This window comes from Mustela lutreola, chromosome 7 (genome assembly GCF_030435805.1).
Source record: "Mustela lutreola isolate mMusLut2 chromosome 7, mMusLut2.pri, whole genome shotgun sequence".
Classification (NCBI taxonomy): domain Eukaryota; kingdom Metazoa; phylum Chordata; class Mammalia; order Carnivora; family Mustelidae; genus Mustela; species Mustela lutreola.
Window position 1 is genome coordinate 12,963,784 of NC_081296.1, and position 23,612 is coordinate 12,987,395.

General features: G+C 39.0%; 1 pseudogene; it reads left to right on the top strand.

Moving 5' to 3' along the window:
• The window catches only part of LOC131835446 (S-formylglutathione hydrolase-like), a 42,313-nt pseudogene extending 20,459 nt beyond the window's left edge, over window positions 1–21,854 (top strand).
• Window positions 21,855–23,612: the final 1,758 nt, after the last annotated feature.

Below are 23,612 nucleotides of genomic sequence, written 5' to 3' on the forward strand. Positions count from 1 at the left end.
TGCTTCCCTTGCCTTTGGCGTTGTTCCTAGGAAGATGTTGCTGCGGCTGAGGTCAAAGAGGTTGCTGCCTGTGGTCTCCTCAAGGATTTTGATGGATTCCTTTCGCACATTGAGGTCCTTCATCCATTTTGAGTCTATTTTTGTGTGTGGTATAAGGAAATGGTCCAATTTCATTTTTCTGCATGTGGCTGTCCAATTTTCCAGCACCATTTATTGAAGAGGCTGTCTTTATTCCATTGGACATTCTTTCCTGCTTTGTCGAAGATTAGTTGACCATAGAGTTGAGGGTCTATTTCTGGGCTCTCTATTCTGTTCCATTGATCTATGGGTCTGTTTTTGTGCCAGTACCATGCTGTCTTGATGATGACAGCTTTGTAATAGAGCTTGAAGTCCGGAATTGTGATGCCACCAACATTGGCTTTCTTTTTCAATATCCCTTTGGCTATTTGAGGTCTTTTCTGGTTCCATATAAATTTTAGAATTATTTGTTCCATTTCTTTGAAAAAGATGGATGGTACTTTGATAGGAATTGCATTAAATGTGTAGATTGCTTTAGGTAGCATAGACATTTTCACAATATTTATTCTTCCAATCCAGGAGCATGGAACATTTTTCCATTTCTTTGTGTCTTCCTCAATTTCTTTCATGAGTACTTTATAGTTTTCTGAGTATAGATACTGTGTCTCTTTGGTTAGGTTTATTCCTAGGTATCTTATGGTTTCGGGTGCAATTGTAAATGGGATTGACTCCTTAATTTCCGTTTCTTCTGTCTTGCTGTTGGTGTAGAGAAATGCAACTGATTTCTGTGCATTGATTTTATATCCTGACACTTTACTGAATTCCTGTATAAGTTCTAGCAGTTTTGGAGTGGAGTCTTTTGGGTTTTCCACATATAGTATCATATCATCTGCGAAGAGTGATAATTTGACTTCTTCTTTGCCAATTTGGATGCCTTTAATTTCCTTTTGTTGTCTGATTGCTGAGGCTAGGACCTCTAGTACGATGTTGAATAGCAGTGGTGATAATGGACATCCCTGCCGTGTTCCTGACCTTAGCGGAAAAGCTTTCAGTTTTTCTCCATTGAAAATGATATTTGCAGTGGGTTTTTCATAGATGGCTTTGATGATATTGAGGTATGTGCCCTCTATCCCTACACTTTGAAGAGTTTTGATCAGGAAGGGGTGCTGTACTTTGTCAAATGCTTTTTCAGCATCTATTGAGAGTATCATATGGTTCTTGTTCTTTCTTTTATTGATGTGTTGGATCACATTGACTGATTTGCGGATGTTGAACCAACCTTGCAGCCCTGGAATAAATCCCACTTGGTCGTGGTGAATAATCTTTTTATTTTATTTTATTTTATTTTATTTTATTTTTATTTTTATTTTTATTTTTTATAAACATATATTTTTTATATACATATATTTTTATCCCCAGGTCTGTGAATCACCAGGTTTACACACTTCACAGCACTCACCAAATCACATACCCTCCCCAATGTCCATAATCCCACCCCCTTCTCCCCAACCCCCTCCCCCCGGCAACCCTCAGTTTGTTTTGTGAGATTAAGAGTCACTTATGGTTTGTCTCCCTCCCAATCCCATCTTGTTTCATTTATTCTTCTACCCACTTAAGCCTCCATGTTGCATCACCACTTCCTCATATCAGGGAGATCATATGATAGTTGTCTTTCTCTGCTTGACTTATTTCGCTAAGCATGATACGCTCTAGTTCCATCCATGTTGTTGCAAATGGCAAGATTTCATTTCTTTTGATGGCTGCATAGTATTCCATTGTGTATATATACCACATCTTCTTGATCCATTCATCTGTTGATGGACATCTAGGTTCTTTCCATAGTTTGGCTATTGTGGACATTGCTGCTATAAACATTCGGGTGCATGTGTCCCTTTGGATCACTACATTTGTATCTTTAGGGTAAATACCCAATAGTGCAATTGCTGGGTCATAGGGCAGTTCTATTTTCAACATTTTGAGGAACCTCCATGCTGTTTTCCAGAGTGGCTGCACCAGCTTGCATTCCCACCAACAGTGTAGGAGGGTTCCCCTTTCTCCGCATCCTCGCCAGCATCTGTCATTTCCTGACTTGTTGATTTTAGCCATTCTGACTGGTGTGAGGTGATATCTCATTGTGGTTTTGATTTGTATTTCCCTGATGCCAAGTGATATGGAGCACTTTTTCATGTGTCTGTTGGCCATCTGGATGTCTTCTTTGCAGAAATGTCTGTTCATGTCTTCTGCCCATTTCTTGATTGGATTATTTGTTCTTTGGGTGTTGAGTTTGCTAAGTTCTTTATAGATTCTGGACACTAGTCCTTTATCTGATATGTCGTTTGCAAATATCTTCTCCCATTCTGTCAGTTGTCTTTTGATTTTGTTAACTGTTTCCTTTGCTGTGCAAAAGCTTTTGATCTTGATGAAATCCCAGTAGTTCATTTTTTCCCTTGCTTCCCTTGCCTTTTGCGTTGTTCCTAGGAAGATGTTGCTGCGGCAGAGGTCGAAGAGGTTGCTGCCCGTGTTCTCCTCAAGGATTTTGATGGATTCCTTTCGTACATTGAGGTCCTTCATCCATTTTGAGTCTATTTTTGTGTGTGGTGTAAGGAAATGGTCCAATTTCATTTTTCTGCATGTGGCTGTCCAATTTTCCCAGCACCATTTATTGAAAAGGCTGTCTTTTTTCCATTGGACATTCTTTCCTGCTTTGTCGAAGATTAGTTGACCATAGAGTTGAGGGTCTATTTCTGGGCTCTCTATTCTGTTCCATTGATCTATGTGTCTGTTTTTGTGCCAGTACCATGCTGTCTTGATGATGACAGCTTTGTAATAGAGCTTGAAGTCCGGAATTGTGATGCCACCAACATTGGCTTTCTTTTTCAATATCCCTTTGGCTATTCGAGGTCTTTTCTGGTTCCATATAAATTTTAGAATTATTTGTTCCATTTCTTTGAAAAAGATGGATGGTACTTTGATAGGAATTGCATTAAATGTGTAGATTGCTTTAGGTAGCATAGACATTTTCACAATATTTATTCTTCCAATCCAGGAGCATGGAACATTTTTCCATTTCTTTGTGTCTTCCTCAATTTCTTTCATGAGTACTTTATAGTTTTCTGAGTATAGATTCTGTGTCTCTTTGGTTAGGTTTATTCCTAGGTATCTTATGGTTTTGGATGCAATTGTAAATGGGATTGACTCCTTAATATCTCTTTCTTCTGTCTTGCTGTTGGTGTAGAGAAATGCAACTGATTTCTGTGCATTGATTTTATATCCTGACACTTTACTGAATTCCTGTATAAGTTCTAGCAGTTTTGGAGTGGAGTCTTTTGGGTTTTCCACATATAGTATCATATCATCTGCGAAGAGTGATAATTTGACTTCTTCTTTGCCGATTTGGATGCCTTTAATTTCCTTTTGTTGTCTGATTGCTGAGGCTAGGACCTCTAGTACGATGTTGAATAGCAGTGGTGATAATGGACATCCCTGCCGTGTTCCTGACCTTAGCGGAAAAGCTTTCAGTTTTTCTCCATTGAGAATGATATTTGCGGTGGGTTTTTCATAGATGGCTTTGATGATATTGAGGTATGTGCCCTCTATCCCTACACTTTGAAGAGTTTTGATCAGGAAGGGATGTTGTACTTTGTCAAATGCTTTTTCAGCATCTATTGAGAGTATCATATGGTTCTTGTTCTTACTTTTATTGATGTGTTGTATCACATTGACTGATTTGCGGATGTTGAACCAACCTTGCAGCCCTGGAATAAATCCCACTTGGTCGTGGTGAATAATCTTTTTAATGTACTGTTGAATCCGATTGGCTAGTATTTTGTTGAGTATTTTCGCATCTGTGTTCATCAAGGATATCGGTCTATAGCTCTCTTTTTTGGTGGGATCCTTGTCTGGTTTTGGGATCAAGGTGATGCTGGCCTCATAAAATGAGTTTGGAAGTTTTCCTTCCATTTCTATTTTTTGGAACAGTTTCAGGAGAATAGGAATTAGTTCTTCTTTAAATGTTTGGTAGAATTCCCCCGGGAAGCCGTCTGGCCCTGGGCTTTTGTTTGTTTGGAGATTTTTAATGACTGTTTCAATCTCCTTACTGGTTATGGGTCTGTTCAGGCTTTCTATTTCTTCCTGGTTCAGTTGTGGTAGTTTATATGTTTCTAGGAATGCATCCATTTCTTCCAGATTGTCAAATTTATTGCCGTAGAGTTGCTCATAGTATGTTCTTATAATAGTTTGTATTTCCTTGGTGTTAGTTGTGATCTCTCCTCTTTCATTCATGATTTTATTTATTTGGGTCCTTTCTCTTTTCTTTTTGATAAGTCGGGCCAGGGGTTTATCAATTTTATTAATTCTTTCAAAGAACCAGCTCCTAGTTTCGTTGATTTGTTCTATTGTTTTTTTGGTTTCTATTTCATTGATTTCTGCTCTGATCTTTATGATTTCTCTTCTCCTGCTGGGCTTAGGGTTTCTTTCTTGTTCCTTCTCCAGCTCCTTTAGGTGTAGGGTTAGGTTGTGTACCTGAGACCTTTCTTGTTTCTTGAGAAAGGCTTGTACCGCTATATATTTTCCTCTCAGGACTGCCTTTGTTGTGTCCCACAGATTTTGAACCGTTGTATTTTCATTATCATTTGTTTCCATGATTTTTTTCAATTCTTCTTTAATTTCCCGGTTGACCCATTCATTCTTTAGAAGGATACTGTTTAGTCTCCATGTATTTGGGTTCTTTCCAAACTTCCTTTTGTGGTTGAGTTCTAGCTTTAGAGCATTGTGGTCTGAAAATATGCAGGGAATGATCCCAATCTTTTGATACCGGTTGAGTCCTGATTTAGGACCGAGGATGTGATCTATTCTGGAGAATGTACCATGTGCACTAGAGAAGAATGTGTATTCTGTTGCTTTGGGATGAAATATTCTGAATATATCTGTGATGTCCATCTGGTCCAGTGTGTCATTTAAGGCCTTTATTTCCTTGCTGATCTTTTGCTTGGATGACCTGTCCATTTCAGTGAGGGGAATATTAAAGTCCCCTACTATTATTGTATTGTTGTTTATGTGTTTCTTTGATTTTGTTATTAATTGGTTTATATAGTTGGCTGCTCCCACGTTGGGGGCATAGATATTTAAAATTGTTAAATCTTCTTGTTGGACAGACCCTTTGAGTATGATATAGTGTCCTTCCTCATCTCTTATTACAGTCTTTGGCTTAAAATCTAATTGATCTGATATAAGGATTGCCACTCCTGCTTTCTTCTGATGTCCATTAGCATGGTAAATTCTTTTCCACCCCCTCACTTTAAATCTGGAGGTGTCTTCGGGCTTAAAATGTGTTTCTTGGAGGCAACATATAGATGGGTTTTGTTTTTTTATCCATTCTGATACCCTGTGTCTTTTGACAGGGGCATTTAGCCCATTCACATTCAGGGTAACTATTGAGAGATATGAATTTAGTGCCATTGTATTGCCTGTAAGGTGACTGTTACTGTATATGGTCTCTGTTCCTTTCTGATCTACCACTTGTAGGCTCTCTCTTTGCTTAGAGGACCCCTTTCAATATTTCCTGTAGAGCTGGTTTGGTATTTGCAAATTCTTTCAGTTGTTGTTTGTCCTGGAAGCTTTTAATCTCTCCTTCTATTTTCAATGATAGCCTAGCTGGATATAGTATTCTTGGCTGCATGTTTTTCTCATTTAGTGCTCTGAAAATATCATGCCAGCTCTTTCTGGCCTGCCAGGTCTCTGTGGATAAGTCAGCTGCCAATCTAATATTTTTACCATTGTATGTTATAGACTTCTTTTCCCGGGCTGCTTTCAGGATTTTCTCTTTGTCATTGAGACTTGTAAATTTTACTATTATGTGACGGGGTGTGGGCCTATTCTTATTTATTTTGAGGGGCATTCTCTGAACCTCCTGAATTTTGATGCTTGTTCCCTTTGCCATATTGGGGAAATTCTCCCCAATAATTCTCTCCAGTATACCTTCTGCTCCCCTCTCACTTTCTTCTTCTTCTGGAATCCCAATTATTCTAATGTTGTTTCGTCTTATGGTGTCACTTATTTCTCGAATTCTCCCCTCGTGGTCCAGTAGCTGTTTGTCCCTCTTTTGATCAGCTTCTTTATTCTCTGTCATTTGGTCTTCTATATCACTAATTCTTTCTTCTGCCTCATTTATCCTAGCAGTGAGAGCCTCCATTTTTGATTGCACCTCATTAATAGCTTTTTTGATTTCAACTTGGTTAGATTTTAGTTCTTTTATTTCTCCAGAAAGGGCTTTTATATCTCTCGAGAGGGTTTCTCTAATATCTTCCATGCCTTTTTCGAGCCCGGCTAGAACCTTGAGAATTGTCATTCTGAACTCTAGATCTGACATATTACCGATGTCTGTATTGATTAGGTCCCTAGCCTTCGGTACTGCCTCTTGTTCTTTTTTTTGTGGTGAATTTTTACGTCTTGTCATTTTGTCCAGATAAGAGTAAATGAAGGGGCAAGTAAAATACTAAAAGGGTGGCAACAACCCCAGGAAAATATGCTTTAGCCAAATTAGAAGAGATCCAAAATCGTGAGTGGGGAGAAAGGGGATAAAAAGAGGTTCAAAAAGGAAGAAAGAAAAAAGAAAAAAAAAAAAAAAAGAATTTTTTTTAAAAAAGAAAACACCTAAGAAAAATGTAAAAAAATATATATATATATTAGATAAACTAGTAAAAAATCGTTAAAAAAGAAAAAGGTAACAGTTAAAAAAAAAAAAAAATTTTTACCCGAAGGCGAGAAAAAAAAAAATGAAAAAGAAAAAATTAAATTAACTGCAAGACTAAAAAAAATCACAGGAAAAAAGCCATGAGTTCCGTGCTTGGCTTTCTCCTCCTCTGGAATTCTGCTGCTCTCCTTGGTATTGAAACCGCACTCCTTGGTAGGTGAACTTGGTCTCGGCTGGATTTCTTGTTGATCTTCTGGGGGAGGGGCCTGTTGTAGTGATTTTCAAGTGTCTTTGCCCCAGGCGGAATTACACCGCCCTTACCCGGGGCCGGGGTGAGTAATCCGCTCGGGTTTGCTTTCAGGAGCTTTTGTTCCCTGAGCGCTTTCCGTAGAGTTCCAGAGGACGGGAATACAAATGGCGGCCTCCTGGTCTCCGGCCCGGAGGAGCCGAGAGCCCAGGGCCCCACTCCTCAGTGCGCCCTCAGAGAACAGCGCCCAGTTACTCCCGTCTGCCTGACCTCCGGCCGCGCTCCGAGCTCACCGAGCCTGCGACCGGTTCAAGGTAACACGGAGCTGCGAGCTTACTGTCGGCTCTGTCTCTGTAGCCGGCTTTCCCGTTCCAATACCCGCAAGCTCTGCGACACTCAGACACCCCCGATCCTTCTGTGACCCTGCGGGACCTGAGGCCACGCTGACCCCGCGTGGGCTTCGCTCCGGTTTAGCCTCTGGAGCGATGTCCCTCCGCGGAACAGACTTTTAAAAGTCCTGATTTTGTGCGCGGTTGCTCCGCCGCTTGCCGGGAGCCGGCCCCTCCCCCCGGGGTCTATCTTCCCGTCGCTTTGGATTCACTTCTCCGCCGGTCCTACCTTTCAGAAAGTGGTTGTTTTTCTGTTTCCAGGATTGCTGTTCTTCTTCTCTTCGATCTGCCGATGGATTTTCAGGTGTTTGCAATCTTTAGATAAGCTATCTAGCTGATCTCCGGCTAGCTGAAGCAGTCTCAGCTTGCTACTTCTCCGCCATCTTGACTCCTCCCCTCTGAATAATCTTTTTAATGTACTGTTGAATCCTATTGGCTAGTATTTTGTTGAGTATTTTCGCATCTGTGTTCATCAAGGATATTGGTCTATAGCTCTCTTTTTTGGTGGGATCCTTGTCTGGTTTTGGGATCAAGGTGATGCTGGCCTCATAAAATGAGTTTGGAAGTTTTCCTTCCATTTCTATTTTTTGGAACAGTTTCAGGAGAATAGGAATTAGTTCTTCTTTAAATGTTTGGTAGAATTCCCCCGGGAAGCTGTCTGGCCCTGGGCTTTTGTTTGTTTGGAGATTTTTAATGACTGTTTCAATCTCCTTACTGGTTATGGGTCTGTTCAGGCTTTCTATTTCTTCCTGGTTCAGTTGTGGTAGTTTATATGTTTCTAGGAATGCATCCATTTCTTCCAGATTGTCAAATTTATTGCCGTAGAGTTGCTCATAGTATGTTCTTATAATAGTTTGTATTTCTTTGGTGTTAGTTGTGATCTCTCCTCTTTCATTCATGATTTTATTTATTTGGGTCCTTTCTCTTTTCTTTTTGATAAGTCGGGCCAGGGATTTATCAATTTTATTAATTCTTTCAAAGAACCAGCTCCTAGTTTCGTTGATTTGCTCTATTGTTTTTTTGGTTTCTATTTCATTGATTTCTGCTCTGATCTTTATGATTTCTCTTCTCCTGCTGGGCTTAGGGTTTCTTTCTTGTTCTTTCTCCAGCTCCTTTAGGTGTAGAGTTAGGTTGTGTACCTGAGACCTTTCTTGTTTCTTGAGAAAGGCTTGTACCGCTATATATTTTCCTCTCAGGACTGCCTTTGTTGTGTCCCACAGATTTTGAACCGTTGTATTTTCATTATCGTTTGTTTCCATGATTTTTTTCAATTCTTCTTTAATTTCCCGGTTGACCCATTCATTCTTTAGAAGGATGCTGTTTAGTCTCCATGTATTTGGGTTCTTTTCAAACTTCCTTTTGTGGTTGAGTTCTAGCTTTAGAGCATTGTGGTCTGAAAATATGCAGGGAATGATCCCAATCTTTTGATACCGGTTGAGTCCTGATTTAGGACCGAGGATATGATCTATTCTGGAGAATGTTCCATGTGCACTAGAGAAGAATGTGTATTTTGTTGCTTTGGGATGAAATGTTCTCAATATATCTGTGATGTCCATCTGGTCCAGTGTGTCGTTTAAGGCCTTTATTTCCTTGCTGATCTTTTGCTTGGATGATCTGTCCATTTCAGTGAGGGGAGTGTTAAAGTCCCCTACTATTATTGTATTATTGTTGATGTGTTTCTTTGATTTTGTTATTAATTGGTTTATATAGTTGGCTGCTCCCACGTTGGGGGCATAGATATTTAAAATTGTTAAATCTTCTTGTTGGACACACCCTTTGAGTATGATATAGTGTCCTTCCTCATCTCTTATTATAGTCTTTGGCTTAAAATCTAATTGATCTGATATAAGGATTGCCACTCCTGCTTTCTTCTGATGTCCATTAGCATGGTGAATTCTTTTCCACCCCCTCACTTTAAATCTGGAGGTGTCTTCGGGCTTAAAATGTGTTTCTTGGAGGCAACATATAGATGGGTTTTGTTTTTTTATCCATTCTGATACCCTGTGTCTTTTGACAGGGGCATTTAGCCCATTCACATTCAGGGTAACTATTGAGAGATATGAATTTAGTGCCATTGTATTGCCTGTAAGGTGACTGTTACTGTATATGGTCTCTGTTCCTTTCTGATCTACCACTTGTAGGCTCTCTCTTTGCTTAGAGGACCCCTTTCAATATTTCCTGTAGAGCTGGTTTGGTATTTGCAAATTCTTTCAGTTGTTGTTTGTCCTGGAAGCTTTTAATCTCTCCTTCTATTTTCAATGATAGCCTAGCTGGATATAGTATTCTTGGCTGCATGTTTTTCTCATTTAGTGCTCTGAAAATATCATGCCAGCTCTTTCTGGCCTGCCAGGTCTCTGTGGATAAGTCAGCTGCCAGTCTAATATTTTTACCATTGTATGTTATAGACTTCTTTTCCCGGGCTGCTTTCAGGATTTTCTCTTTGTCATTGAGACTTGTAAATTTTACTATTATGTGACGGGGTGTGGGCCTATTCTTATTTATTTTGAGGGGCATTCTCTGAACCTCCTGAATTTTGATGCTTGTTCCCTTTGCCATATTGGGGAAATTCTCCCCAATAATTCTCTCCAGTATACCTTCTGCTCCCCTCTCACTTTCTTCTTCTTCTGGAATCCCAATTATTCTAATGTTGTTTCGTCTTATGGTGTCACTTATTTCTCGAATTCTCCCCTCGTGGTCCAGTAGCTGTTTGTCCCTCTTTTGATCAGCTTCTTTATTCTCTGTCATTTGGTCTTCTATATCACTAATTCTTTCTTCTGCCTCATTTATCCTAGCAGTGAGAGCCTCCATTTTTGATTGCACCTCATTAATAGCTTTTTTGATTTCAACTTGGTTAGATTTTAGTTCTTTTATTTCTCCAGAAAGGGCTTTTATATCTCTCGAGAGGGTTTCTCTAATATCTTCCATGCCTTTTTCGAGCCCGGCTAGAACCTTGAGAATTGTCATTCTGAACTCTAGATCTGACATATTACCGATGTCTGTATTGATTAGGTCCCTAGCCTTCGGTACTGCCTCTTGTTCTTTTTTTTGTGGTGAATTTTTACGTCTTGTCATTTTGTCCAGATAAGAGTAAATGAAGGGGCAAGTAAAATACTAAAAGGGTGGCAACAACCCCAGGAAAATATGCTTTAGCCAAATTAGAAGAGATCCAAAATCGTGAGTGGGGAGAAAGGGGATAAAAAGAGGTTCAAAAAGGAAGAAAGAAAAAAGAAAAAAAAAAAAAAAAGAATTTTTTTTAAAAAAGAAAACACCTAAGAAAAATGTAAAAAAATATATATATATATTAGATAAACTAGTAAAAAATCGTTAAAAAAGAAAAAGGTAACAGTTAAAAAAAAAAAAAAATTTTTACCCGAAGGCGAGAAAAAAAAAAATGAAAAAGAAAAAATTAAATTAACTGCAAGACTAAAAAAAATCACAGGAAAAAAGCCATGAGTTCCGTGCTTGGCTTTCTCCTCCTCTGGAATTCTGCTGCTCTCCTTGGTATTGAAACCGCACTCCTTGGTAGGTGAACTTGGTCTCGGCTGGATTTCTTGTTGATCTTCTGGGGGAGGGGCCTGTTGTAGTGATTTTCAAGTGTCTTTGCCCCAGGCGGAATTACACCGCCCTTACCCGGGGCCGGGGTGAGTAATCCGCTCGGGTTTGCTTTCAGGAGCTTTTGTTCCCTGAGCGCTTTCCGTAGAGTTCCAGAGGACGGGAATACAAATGGCGGCCTCCTGGTCTCCGGCCCGGAGGAGCCGAGAGCCCAGGGCCCCACTCCTCAGTGCGCCCTCAGAGAACAGCGCCCAGTTACTCCCGTCTGCCTGACCTCCGGCCGCGCTCCGAGCTCACCGAGCCTGCGACCGGTTCAAGGTAACACGGAGCTGCGAGCTTACTGTCGGCTCTGTCTCTGTAGCCGGCTTTCCCGTTCCAATACCCGCAAGCTCTGCGACACTCAGACACCCCCGATCCTTCTGTGACCCTGCGGGACCTGAGGCCACGCTGACCCCGCGTGGGCTTCGCTCCGGTTTAGCCTCTGGAGCGATGTCCCTCCGCGGAACAGACTTTTAAAAGTCCTGATTTTGTGCGCGGTTGCTCCGCCGCTTGCCGGGAGCCGGCCCCTCCCCCCGGGGTCTATCTTCCCGTCGCTTTGGATTCACTTCTCCGCCGGTCCTACCTTTCAGAAAGTGGTTGTTTTTCTGTTTCCAGGATTGCTGTTCTTCTTCTCTTCGATCTGCCGATGGATTTTCAGGTGTTTGCAATCTTTAGATAAGCTATCTAGCTGATCTCCGGCTAGCTGAAGCAGTCTCAGCTTGCTACTTCTCCGCCATCTTGACTCCTCCCCTCTGAATAATCTTTTTAATGTACTGTTGAATCCTATTGGCTAGTATTTTGTTGAGTATTTTCGCATCTGTGTTCATCAAGGATATTGGTCTATAGCTCTCTTTTTTGGTGGGATCCTTGTCTGGTTTTGGGATCAAGGTGATGCTGGCCTCATAAAATGAGTTTGGAAGTTTTCCTTCCATTTCTATTTTTTGGAACAGTTTCAGGAGAATAGGAATTAGTTCTTCTTTAAATGTTTGGTAGAATTCCCCCGGGAAGCTGTCTGGCCCTGGGCTTTTGTTTGTTTGGAGATTTTTAATGACTGTTTCAATCTCCTTACTGGTTATGGGTCTGTTCAGGCTTTCTATTTCTTCCTGGTTCAGTTGTGGTAGTTTATATGTTTCTAGGAATGCATCCATTTCTTCCAGATTGTCAAATTTATTGCCGTAGAGTTGCTCATAGTATGTTCTTATAATAGTTTGTATTTCTTTGGTGTTAGTTGTGATCTCTCCTCTTTCATTCATGATTTTATTTATTTGGGTCCTTTCTCTTTTCTTTTTGATAAGTCGGGCCAGGGATTTATCAATTTTATTAATTCTTTCAAAGAACCAGCTCCTAGTTTCGTTGATTTGCTCTATTGTTTTTTTGGTTTCTATTTCATTGATTTCTGCTCTGATCTTTATGATTTCTCTTCTCCTGCTGGGCTTAGGGTTTCTTTCTTGTTCTTTCTCCAGCTCCTTTAGGTGTAGAGTTAGGTTGTGTACCTGAGACCTTTCTTGTTTCTTGAGAAAGGCTTGTACCGCTATATATTTTCCTCTCAGGACTGCCTTTGTTGTGTCCCACAGATTTTGAACCGTTGTATTTTCATTATCGTTTGTTTCCATGATTTTTTTCAATTCTTCTTTAATTTCCCGGTTGACCCATTCATTCTTTAGAAGGATGCTGTTTAGTCTCCATGTATTTGGGTTCTTTTCAAACTTCCTTTTGTGGTTGAGTTCTAGCTTTAGAGCATTGTGGTCTGAAAATATGCAGGGAATGATCCCAATCTTTTGATACCGGTTGAGTCCTGATTTAGGACCGAGGATATGATCTATTCTGGAGAATGTTCCATGTGCACTAGAGAAGAATGTGTATTTTGTTGCTTTGGGATGAAATGTTCTCAATATATCTGTGATGTCCATCTGGTCCAGTGTGTCGTTTAAGGCCTTTATTTCCTTGCTGATCTTTTGCTTGGATGATCTGTCCATTTCAGTGAGGGGAGTGTTAAAGTCCCCTACTATTATTGTATTATTGTTGATGTGTTTCTTTGATTTTGTTATTAATTGGTTTATATAGTTGGCTGCTCCCACGTTGGGGGCATAGATATTTAAAATTGTTAAATCTTCTTGTTGGACACACCCTTTGAGTATGATATAGTGTCCTTCCTCATCTCTTATTATAGTCTTTGGCTTAAAATCTAATTGATCTGATATAAGGATTGCCACTCCTGCTTTCTTCTGATGTCCATTAGCATGGTGAATTCTTTTCCACCCCCTCACTTTAAATCTGGAGGTGTCTTCGGGCTTAAAATGTGTTTCTTGGAGGCAACATATAGATGGGTTTTGTTTTTTTATCCATTCTGATACCCTGTGTCTTTTGACAGGGGCATTAAGCCCATTAACATTCAGGGTAACTATTGAGAGATATGAATTTAGGGCCATTGTATTGCCTGTAAGGTGACTGTTACTGTATATGGTCTCTGTTCCTTTCTGATCTACCACTTGTAGGCTCTCTCTTTGCTTAGAGGACCCCTTTCAAGATTTCCTGTAGAGCTGGTTTGGTGTTTGCAAATTCTTTCAGTTTTTGTTTGTCCTGGAAGCTTTTAATCTCTCCTTCTATTTTTAATGATAGCCTAACTGGATATAGTATTCTGGGCTGCATGTTTTTCTCATTTAGTGCTCTGAAAATATCATGCCAGCTCTTTCTGGCCTGCCAGGTCTCTGTGGATAAGTCAGCTGCCAATCTAATGTTTTTACCATTGTATGTTATAGACTTCTTTTCCCGGGCTGCTTTCAGGATTTTCTCTTTGTCACTGAGACTTGTAAATTTTACTATTAGGTGATGGGGTGTGGGCCTATTCTTATTGATTTTGAGGGGCGTTCTCTGAACCTCCTGAATTTTGATGCTCGTTCCCTTTGCCATATTGGGGAAATTCTCCCCAATAATTCTCTCTAGTATACTTTCTGCTCCTCTGTCTCTTTCTTCTTCTTCTGGAATCCCAATTATTCTAATGTTGTTTCGTCTTATGGTGTCACTTATCTCTCGAATTCTCCCCTCGTGGTCCAGTAGCTGTTTGTCCCTCTTTTGCTCAGCTTCTTTATTCTCTGTCATTTGGTCTTCTATATCACTAATTCTTTCTTCTGCCTCATTTATCCTAGCAGTGAGAGCCTCCATTTTTGATTGCACCTCATTAACAGCTTTTTTGATTTCAACTTGGTTAGATTTTAGTTCTTTTATTTCTCCAGAAAGGGCTTTTATATCTCTCGAGAGGGTTTCTCTAATATCTTCCATGCCTTTTTCGAGCCCGGCTAGAACCTTGAGAATTGTCATTCTGAACTCTAGATCTGACATATTACCAATGTCTGTATTGATTAGGTCCCTAGCCTTCGGTACTGCCTCTTGTTCTTTTTTTTTGTGTGTTGAATTTTTCCGTCTTGTCATTTTGTCCAGATAAGAGTATATGAAGGGATCTTGCCTCTTCTTCATTCTGGCTGGACTCCCCACCCCAAGTAGAGTAGGATAATGATGAATTATCTCTTTTGGACTGTGTGTGTTGGCTTATGTGTGAGTGAAGCAAAGTCTTTGAACCAATGAAGTCATGCAATTAAAGAATTTGCAGAAAATTGCCAGAGTGCATTGGTATTTTGTCCCAGGCACCCCTCCCTGAGTCCACATTATCTCGAATTTGCTTCTGTCTTGAACTGGCACTGTAGGCTACGGGATGGAGGGGAGGCAGGGAGAGGCCAGTACATAGCTCCTAGTTTCAATTCTGCTACACACAGCTGACTGAATTTGATCAACCTCCTTAATGTGTCTGGGTCCCAGTTTCCTCATCTGAAAAATCAGAGTGCCTAAGCAGGCCTGAGTTCCTTTCAAATTGACACTCCATTACCTCTCTTCCCACTGTTGATATACTTATGGAAGCCACTGTTCTCTTCTTCTCTCTGGTGGATGTTATGACTTCTATATTACAAAGGTGACATCTCCAACCTAAATGACCCCTCAAGGAAATTAAATCTTTAATCATTTCCACCTGGTAAGTGCAAAGGCTGAAGGAAAGAGCTAGCCATCAATAGCTCTGTAGATGGCTAATTAATTCAGTGGGATAGGATCTGTGCAAACACGTGCTTATACAGCCATAATTTGCCTTTCATTTTCCTTTGCAACTCAGAAGAAAGTGAATAATTTCCAATGAGCCTCTCATTTGAACATATTGAAAAAACATGTCATTAGCAAAAGGAGCATTTAGTAGCTCGATTACCGTATTGCTCCAAGTATGTGGACCAGTTATTTTTCCATTGGGGGTAATTAGCCGAGCAGAAAGCTGCAAAGTCTTGAGACACCCAAATTCTTGTATGTCTTATATGGGTGTTGAGATAGCAGAGTGGGAAGGGGAGGGAAGATGAGGCCATTAAACAACAAGGGAACAGGTCAGCTGCATTTCCTGTGGTTAGTCAGAAGCCTCTAAAGGAATGGAAATAAAGCTATCATGGAAATGTGTCTGTAGCGTCTCATTAACCTAAGAAAAGGGCAAAATAGAAAAGGCTAAACCTGATGTAAATTTAAAAATTCAGTATTTCATTTGCTTCTCTGCCCTGATCCTTTCTTCCTACCGTGTTCACTTTTTCGTTCTTCTTGCCTGCAGCCACACTGGCTTATCCACTCTGAAGGAGGTGACCTTGGCGAGATGCTTCAATTCTCTGTATTTTCCATTTGTACACTTTGGGTCAATAATCCTGGGTTTTCACACCTTGAGTCATTACTGTTCAGATCCTCTAAGATAATTGGTTACACATGTGCTTTGGAAAACTCATCACCTGGCACAGATGGTGGACAACTTCTGACCAGCAAGGGCAGCTGTTTCCTGGGGTTTGGTTGCCGTAACGGGATGGACAGGAGAGCAGTGTCGGAGGAAGGGGTGGTAGAATTCTCCTGGATTCTTTTTTTTTCTCCAGAAAGAAAACATTGCTCTTCTATTTGAAGCGGCCTCTCTGCACAGGTGTGTGGAAATCCTAAGGTCGTCAGAGCTTTGCACTGATTCTAGAGCAGAGCATCAAGATTGCTGGGGCAGTGCGGTCATTTTCTATTACAGATTTTAGTCCACAGGCTGGTCACGGCCCCTCCTAATGTGCAAGAATCTTGTTGACAGTGGGAGTCAGAAGGCAGGGATCACATCTTTCTTTCCCTTTTGGCTGGGCAGTCCCAGGAGGGTGATGTGAAACATTTAATTGGAACATATATCAGTGGTAATAAGGAATCTATCTCTTAAAGCCTTCCTGGGAGAGTTCCTGACGATTTATAAAAGACACAGCATTGATTAAATGACTCATGCTTCCTTCTGCGTGGAGACAACTCAGGTCACTGGGCCATTTAGGACCTTATGTTCCCCCTTTGCCAATAACCCCCACTCCTGGAATTTATTTAGGGAATAGCTCATGCTATTTAACTCAATATTTTGATTAGCAGAGCTAGCATTCATGGAATATCAATATAAATTGCACTATCATACCAGACTTCATTTAAAAATTATCTGGCTCTAATTCAATTCTTCTTTAAGAACAGATTTTTTTTTTCTTTATAACTTAGTTTATCATTAGGGCTATGAACATTTTACAATGTTGGAAAAAATTATTTGAATTTCTTTTCATTTAAAACCTCTAGCCGTGAGGCACCAGGTGGCTTGGTTGGCTAGGTAACTGGCTTTTGATTTCGCCTCAGGTCATGATCTTGGTCATGCGATGGAGCCCCATGTGGGACTCTGTGCTCAGTGGGGAGTCTGCTTGAGATTCTCTTGCTCCCTCTCCTTCTGTCCCTCCCCCTACTTGCTCTCTGTTTTTCTCTCAAATAAATAAATAAATCTTAAAAAAAAAATAAGACCTCTAGCCTTTCATGTAAGCCAACTTTCACAAATACTGTACTTTCCCACTATAGGAAAATTGGTATTCAGAGAAAAGTATGAGCAAAAAGCCACCCATTACCCAGACTTCAAAGATTAACAACTGTTAATAGCTTAGTCTATTTCTGGTTCTTTTTGCTGTACCTGTATTTCATAGTTTCATCATATGTCACAGAAATTGTATATATTAACTTTAAAATAACCCACTTTTATTGTTATAAATGAAATACACATTTTATACATACAAATAGAACATAGAAAAATATAAAAAGGAAAATTAAGGTCACTTAGACTCTTAAGATTTAGAAACAATCATTAAAATTTTGGTGTATTTTCTCAGAATATTCTTTCCTATATCTTTAGTCTTTTTTCTTCCTATTAAATTCTTCAAAAATACAGAAAAGTTAGAGACTAACACAACTGACACTAATGTATCCAACCTCAAAGTCTCAAAAATATAGATATTTTTCTATGTAGATTTCAGATTCTTTTATTTTTCTTTTGTGATTCAGTGTCTCTCCCTCCCCCCCTTTTTTTTTGGCAAAATAAAACATTGCAGATACAGCTGATGCTTCCTGTGCTCATTTTTATCTTTCCAAGATTGATCCATGTTGAAATGGGTAGCTCTAGTCTATTTAATTTCCCTGCTGACTAATATTCTACCATATGGACATAGCACACCATAAGTACTACAGTATTGCCATCTGTATTCCTGCGTGGGTCTCTTAAAAAGAATCTCTTACGTATGTGGTATTGCTAATGTGTGGGGCAGGCTTGTCTCCAACTTAACCAGATATCGACAAACTATTTAAAGCGATTGTAATAATTTGTGTTCCTATAAGTGATGTTGGGCAGCTCATTTTGGTTTTGGCTTTACTCAGTGTTATTATTAGACTTTAAAGTTTTTGCTTATCTTGAAGAGTGTAGAATGGCTTCTTTTGTTATATGTTACTTATACCTTATTATTGATGATACGAGTAACCTTTATTTCTAAGTCACAACTGGTATGGATCTGCTTTTCGATTTAATTCATTGATTGAGCACTATGTCAATTGCAAGATTCCCTGAGGTTGCTATGTAGGGCTGCTGCCAAATCTGGCTGCCCAGATCTGCCTTCTCCAACCCTATGGCACCAGCATCGATATTGCTGTCTTCTGGTTCTAGAGTTCTCCTTCTTCAGAGTCTGGGAAGGTTCTAGCTATAGAAATGAGCTGTGGTAAAAGGAAGGATTCTATTAAAACAATTCTGTTGTCTTTTTACCTACTACTAATCATGCCAACCATAAATATACTTATAAAAATTATACAGGCTATAGATGACACCATGCAATATCGGAACATATTGAAACTACAAATCCTCTTCCATTTTTCTCCCCTTTGCCCAGTAAATAACCACTTTAGATAACCTGTGCTTTTTCCTTCCTATTTGTGTTTATGTACAAACCTGATGAATATTGTTGAACATGTCTCTTGGGCTCATGTAATTTTGTAACTTAATGTTATCCGTCAACATCTGTGCAGGGTTCTATATTATGGAACAATAATAGAATAACTAACCTCATTCTTCTAATGATGGGTATTTCACCTGCTTTCAGTTTTCCATTATTATAAACAACTTGGTGGAAAATATTACTGTAAATGTCTTTGGACATCAGTGTAAGAATTGCCTCAAGAGACATTTCTAGAAGTCCTATTTACATGCCAATTTTAAAAAGTTTCCTGATGATTCAATGACTTCCAAGTCGGTTTGGACACAGTTCCTAGATTTTGTGAGCTTTATGTTTTGTGTAAAATGGCAGAAGTAAAAGTAACTACCTGATAGGGTAGTTCTGGGGATTGAATGAGATAATGTGTATAAAGTCCATACACAGAGCTTGGACCATAGTAGAGGTTTAATTAATGTCAATTTTTTTTGACCTCTTTCTCAGCTGGCAAAAGGGAAATGTGGGGGGAAAAAAAGGAAATGAAATACATTTCCACTCATATCAGACTTTGGTCTAGAGCTGGCATTGTTCTCAAATATCTCTAATAGGTTCCCATGGAAAGAAAAAAATATTTTTCATCCAGAATGTAATAGGAAGTGTAACAGAGGGGAAAACCCTTCAATCCTCTGTGTGGAAAGCTATCATGTTGACATATTTCTCAAATGTGAAGTGAGGCGTTAAGGCTGTTCTCAATGATTCTTGCTTTCTTACTATCAGCTTCCTCTGCTTCTATTTTATCATCTGGGATTAACTGTAGTATTTGTAACAATTATAAAAAATAAAAATAATTTCATATAAAATTTCTCAAATGCATTGGATCTAGTAAGGAAGAGTTAGAAATGGCTCATTTCTTCCCTCACCCTTCCGAGTTGCTCTGGGATTGATTCTTACCCATCCATTGGAACAAGTCTTTGGCATCCCATACTTTTTCTGAACAATTGTAGGGTTTAAGAAATCCTGTCCCGTTTATAATTGCAAAATTTTAAAATGTCATCCAATTTAAAACTTATCCTCTCTTTCATATTTTAATAAATAGCATAATCAATGGGAAAGGATGAAAGGAGACATATCTAAAATTCAATGGATAATTTAAAATGGAATCATAAAAAATATTTAAGTCTCCCAAAAGAAGTCAGAGAAAAAGGGAACAGGGGAAAAAGCTGGGAGGGCAAACAGAAAACAAACAAAATACCAAAACAAACAATAAGCAAATGATGGACCTAACTCCAATCACATCAATCACCAGCAAATCAATATTTAATAACATTAACTGTTAATGAATTACCCACTCCAATTAATATGTCAAGATTGCCAGAATTGATTTAAAAACCCAAGACCCACTGCTATGCTGTCTATAAGAGATTCACTTTAAATATAAAAATACAGATAGGTTTAAATAAACATGTTGTAAAATACACTCTAAAAATGAAGTGACAGAAGTCTGAAGTAGCTATATTAATATGAAATAAAGTGTATTACAAGTCAAGAAAAAGAAGGATCTTTCATGATAGTAAAGGAATCAATTCATCAGGAAGACATAACATTAAAGAAAACTAAGTATCTTGGCATGAGTATATGTAAGTATATGAGTATATGTAAGTGATGAATCAATAAAAACTATGCCTTCAATCAATTTTACTATATATGTTAACTAACTAGAATTTAAATAAAAAACTTGAAAAAAAGATTAAAAGAAAGTACCTACTAACAGTCTCAATCTACATGAGGCAGTAATAGACAATCCACAATGTTTATTGGTGATTTTAATACCTATCCCTGAACCAATCAATCCATCCACTAAAGGAAACTTAGTGAAGACACAGTTGAACAGAACTACACTATCAACCAACCTGAACGAACTTACAGAAGACTATACCCACCAGCCACAGAATACACATATTTTTCCAAGTGCTTATGGTATTCACCAGCATAGATCATAGTTTGGGTCATAAAAAAACATGCAATAGTTTAAATCAAATTGAAACCATCCACGTATGTTCCTGGACCACAATAAAATTAAAATAGAAATTAACAATAAGATATCTAGGAAAGTCTCAACTATTTGGAGATGAAATATAAACCATGGGTCACAGAAAAATAAATCTCAGGAGGATATAGAAAACATTGTAATCTGAATGATAATAAATAGAACGTATCAACATTTATAGAATACAACCATAGTAGGTCTTACAGGGAACTTTATAGCTATCTATGCTTATAATAGAAAAAGGGGAAAGTCTAAAATTAATGACCTAAAGAGGATAGGTGGAACTAAAAAGGCAAGGAAAATCCGAGGAAAGTAGTAGGAAGGAAATCATAAAAATAAAAGTGCAGGACCGGACAAATGAAAACAGAAAAGAAAGAAAATCAACCAAGCAATTGTTTTGTAACAAGGCAATTGGCTCTTTGAAAAGATTGGAATTAGTAACCCACTAGTTACGCTGAGCGTGCAATAAAAGGGAGAAAACACTAATTCTCCATATCGGAAGTGAAAGAGGGATGATCACTGCAGATCCTAAGGACACAAGGAGGATAAGAGTATTCTGAACAAGTTTAGAAGATGAGGTCCCACCTTTCCACTCCGGCTGCTGCTTGTTTCCCTGCCTGCCTCCCATCGCCGAGAATCATCCATCCTTTGGTGCAGGGAAAAAAAAAAAAAAAAAGCAAGTAGCAGTGGTCAGGAGACAGATTTCCAGCACCACGTGCTTTGGAGGATTGCAGAACGTTTTTGAACATGACAGTGTTGGACTGAACTGCCAAGTGAAATTTGCTATCTTACTTACCACCCGAGTCAGAAGCCGGAAAACGTCCTGCGCTGCATGGCTATCTGGTTTAACTTGCATGGAACGAAATTTTATATCAAAGTCTGGTTATCATCAAGCTGCCGCTGAACATGGCCTTGTCGTCCTTTCTCCAGATGACAGCCCTCCTGGCTGCAGTATTACAGGAGAAGACAAGAGCTAGGACTTTGGCACTCGTGCTGGGTTTCGAAGTAGATGCCACTGAAAATCCTTGGAAAACGAACTATAGAATGTACTCTTATGTAACGGCAGAGCTTCCCCATCTCATAAATGCCAGTTTTGCAATGGACCCCCTAAAGGAGGTCTATTTTTGGCCACTCTAGGGGAGGCCACAGAGCTCTGATATGGGCTTTGAAGAATCCTGGAAAGTCCAAATCTGTGTCAGCATTTGCTCCAATTTGCAACTCAGCGCTCTGTCCTTGGGGAGGGAATAAAGTCTTTAGCGGATATTTGGGAACAGATCAAAGTAAATGGAAGGCTGATGTTGCTACCCATCTTGTGAAGTCCTATCCAGGTGTTCAGCTGGACATACTACTTGATCCAGGAAAAGTGGCCAGTGGCCTACAGATGGACAATTACTACCTGATAACTTCTTAGCTGTCAGTACAGAAAAGAAAGTCCCTTTTGTTTTCAGATTACAAGAGGGTTATGATCATAGCTACTACTTCATTGCAGTCTTTAGTACTGAGCACATCAGACATCATGCAAAATACCTGAATGCATGAAAAACTTCAGATAAGAAAATTTCTTCAGGATTACATCACGGTAATAAATAGAACTGCGGGGAAAAAGGATTTCAAGACATTGGATTTCATAGTGCTAAAAATGCATCATTCCGCAGTTGCATCAATTTCTGAATAAATATATAAAACCTGAAAAAAAGAGATTATCATGATCAACTTTATGGTGGCAGATTCAACAATGTGGATGAAATAAACACAATTTTTGAAAATACATCTTGTAACAACTGATACAGGATCTACCAGAAATATTGATATGAACTTCTGCTAATCACAAGATACATTAAGACAATGAATATGCAAGCCAAAGACTGGGAAGAAATATTTATAAACATTTTCTGACAAAGGACTAGATTTGAGGGTATGGGAGGATTTTTTATAACCTCACAATAAAAAGATAAAAGAACAATGGCAACAACAATAAAAACTACCGTCTAGAAGAAGAAAAGATTTCAGGAGACACTTTACAAGGATGATACACAAGTGGAACAAATGCTCAACAAGATTACTCATCAAAGAAATATAAATTAAGGGGAACCTGGGTGGCTCAGTTGTTAAGCAGCTGCCTTCGGCTCGGATTGAGCCCCGCGTCAGGCTCACTGCTCAGCATGAAGCCTGCTTCTCCCTGTCCCACTCCCCCTGCTTGTGTTCCCTCTCTTGCTGTGTCTCCCTCTGTCAAAAAAATAAATAAAATCTTAAAGAAAAAAGAAACATAAATTAAACCACAACAAGAACAAGATACCACTCACACCCACCAAATGGTTGTTTAGAAAGGTTAAACAATAATGTTGGCAAGAATGTGGAGCAACTGAAATTCTCTCATATTGCTGGTGGGAATATAACGTATGATCACGCTCAAAAGTTTCTAGAATTTCCTTATAAAAGTAAACATATACTTAACTTGTAAATCCAGTCACTTCACTGTAGGTATTTAATCAATGAAAATGTATATTTAAAAAAAAACAACAACAAGACTTATAGAAGAACATAATAGTTTTACTCATACAGCCAAAAACGACACAGTCCTCCGGTCCACAAACAGAATGCATAAGCAAAGTCTCGTAATCTGCCACCAGTACAAGTAAAAGAGCTGTTGATATGTAGAGCAATAGTGTTGACTATCAAAAACATTTTGCTGAAATGAAGGGTCATTACTATATATTTTTTTATTTTTTATTTTTAAAAAGTTTTTTTTCACTTTATTTTATTTCTTTTCAGTGTTCCTGAATTCATTGTTTAGGCACCATACCCAGTGCTCCATGCAATATGTGCTCTTCTTAATACCCACCACCAGGCTCACTCAATCCCCTACCTCCTTCCCCTCCAAATCGATATCAAAAGCTTCCGCACATCAAAGGAAACAGTCAACAAAACAAAGAGGCAACCCGCGGAATGGGAGAAGATATTCACAAATGACAGTACAGACAAAGGGCTGATACCCAAGATCTCTAAAGAACTTCTCAAACTATATGGTTTAATTTACATGGAATTCTAAAATTTGGCTAACCCAATCTATGCTTGAAAAAAATCTAAAAGTGGGAGGCAATTGACTGATAAAAAAACATGAAGGGGACTTTGGGGGGTTACGGTAATGTTCTTTATTTGATGAGTTTTGGGTTATACATACGCATTTGTCAAACTCAACAAACATATAGTGAAGATTTCTGATTTCATCGTATGTAAAACTGTAGCGAACCCTAGTTAATGCATGCTGAGGTATTAGGACATGTATATTGATGTCTGCAGTTCACTTTGAAATGCATGAAAC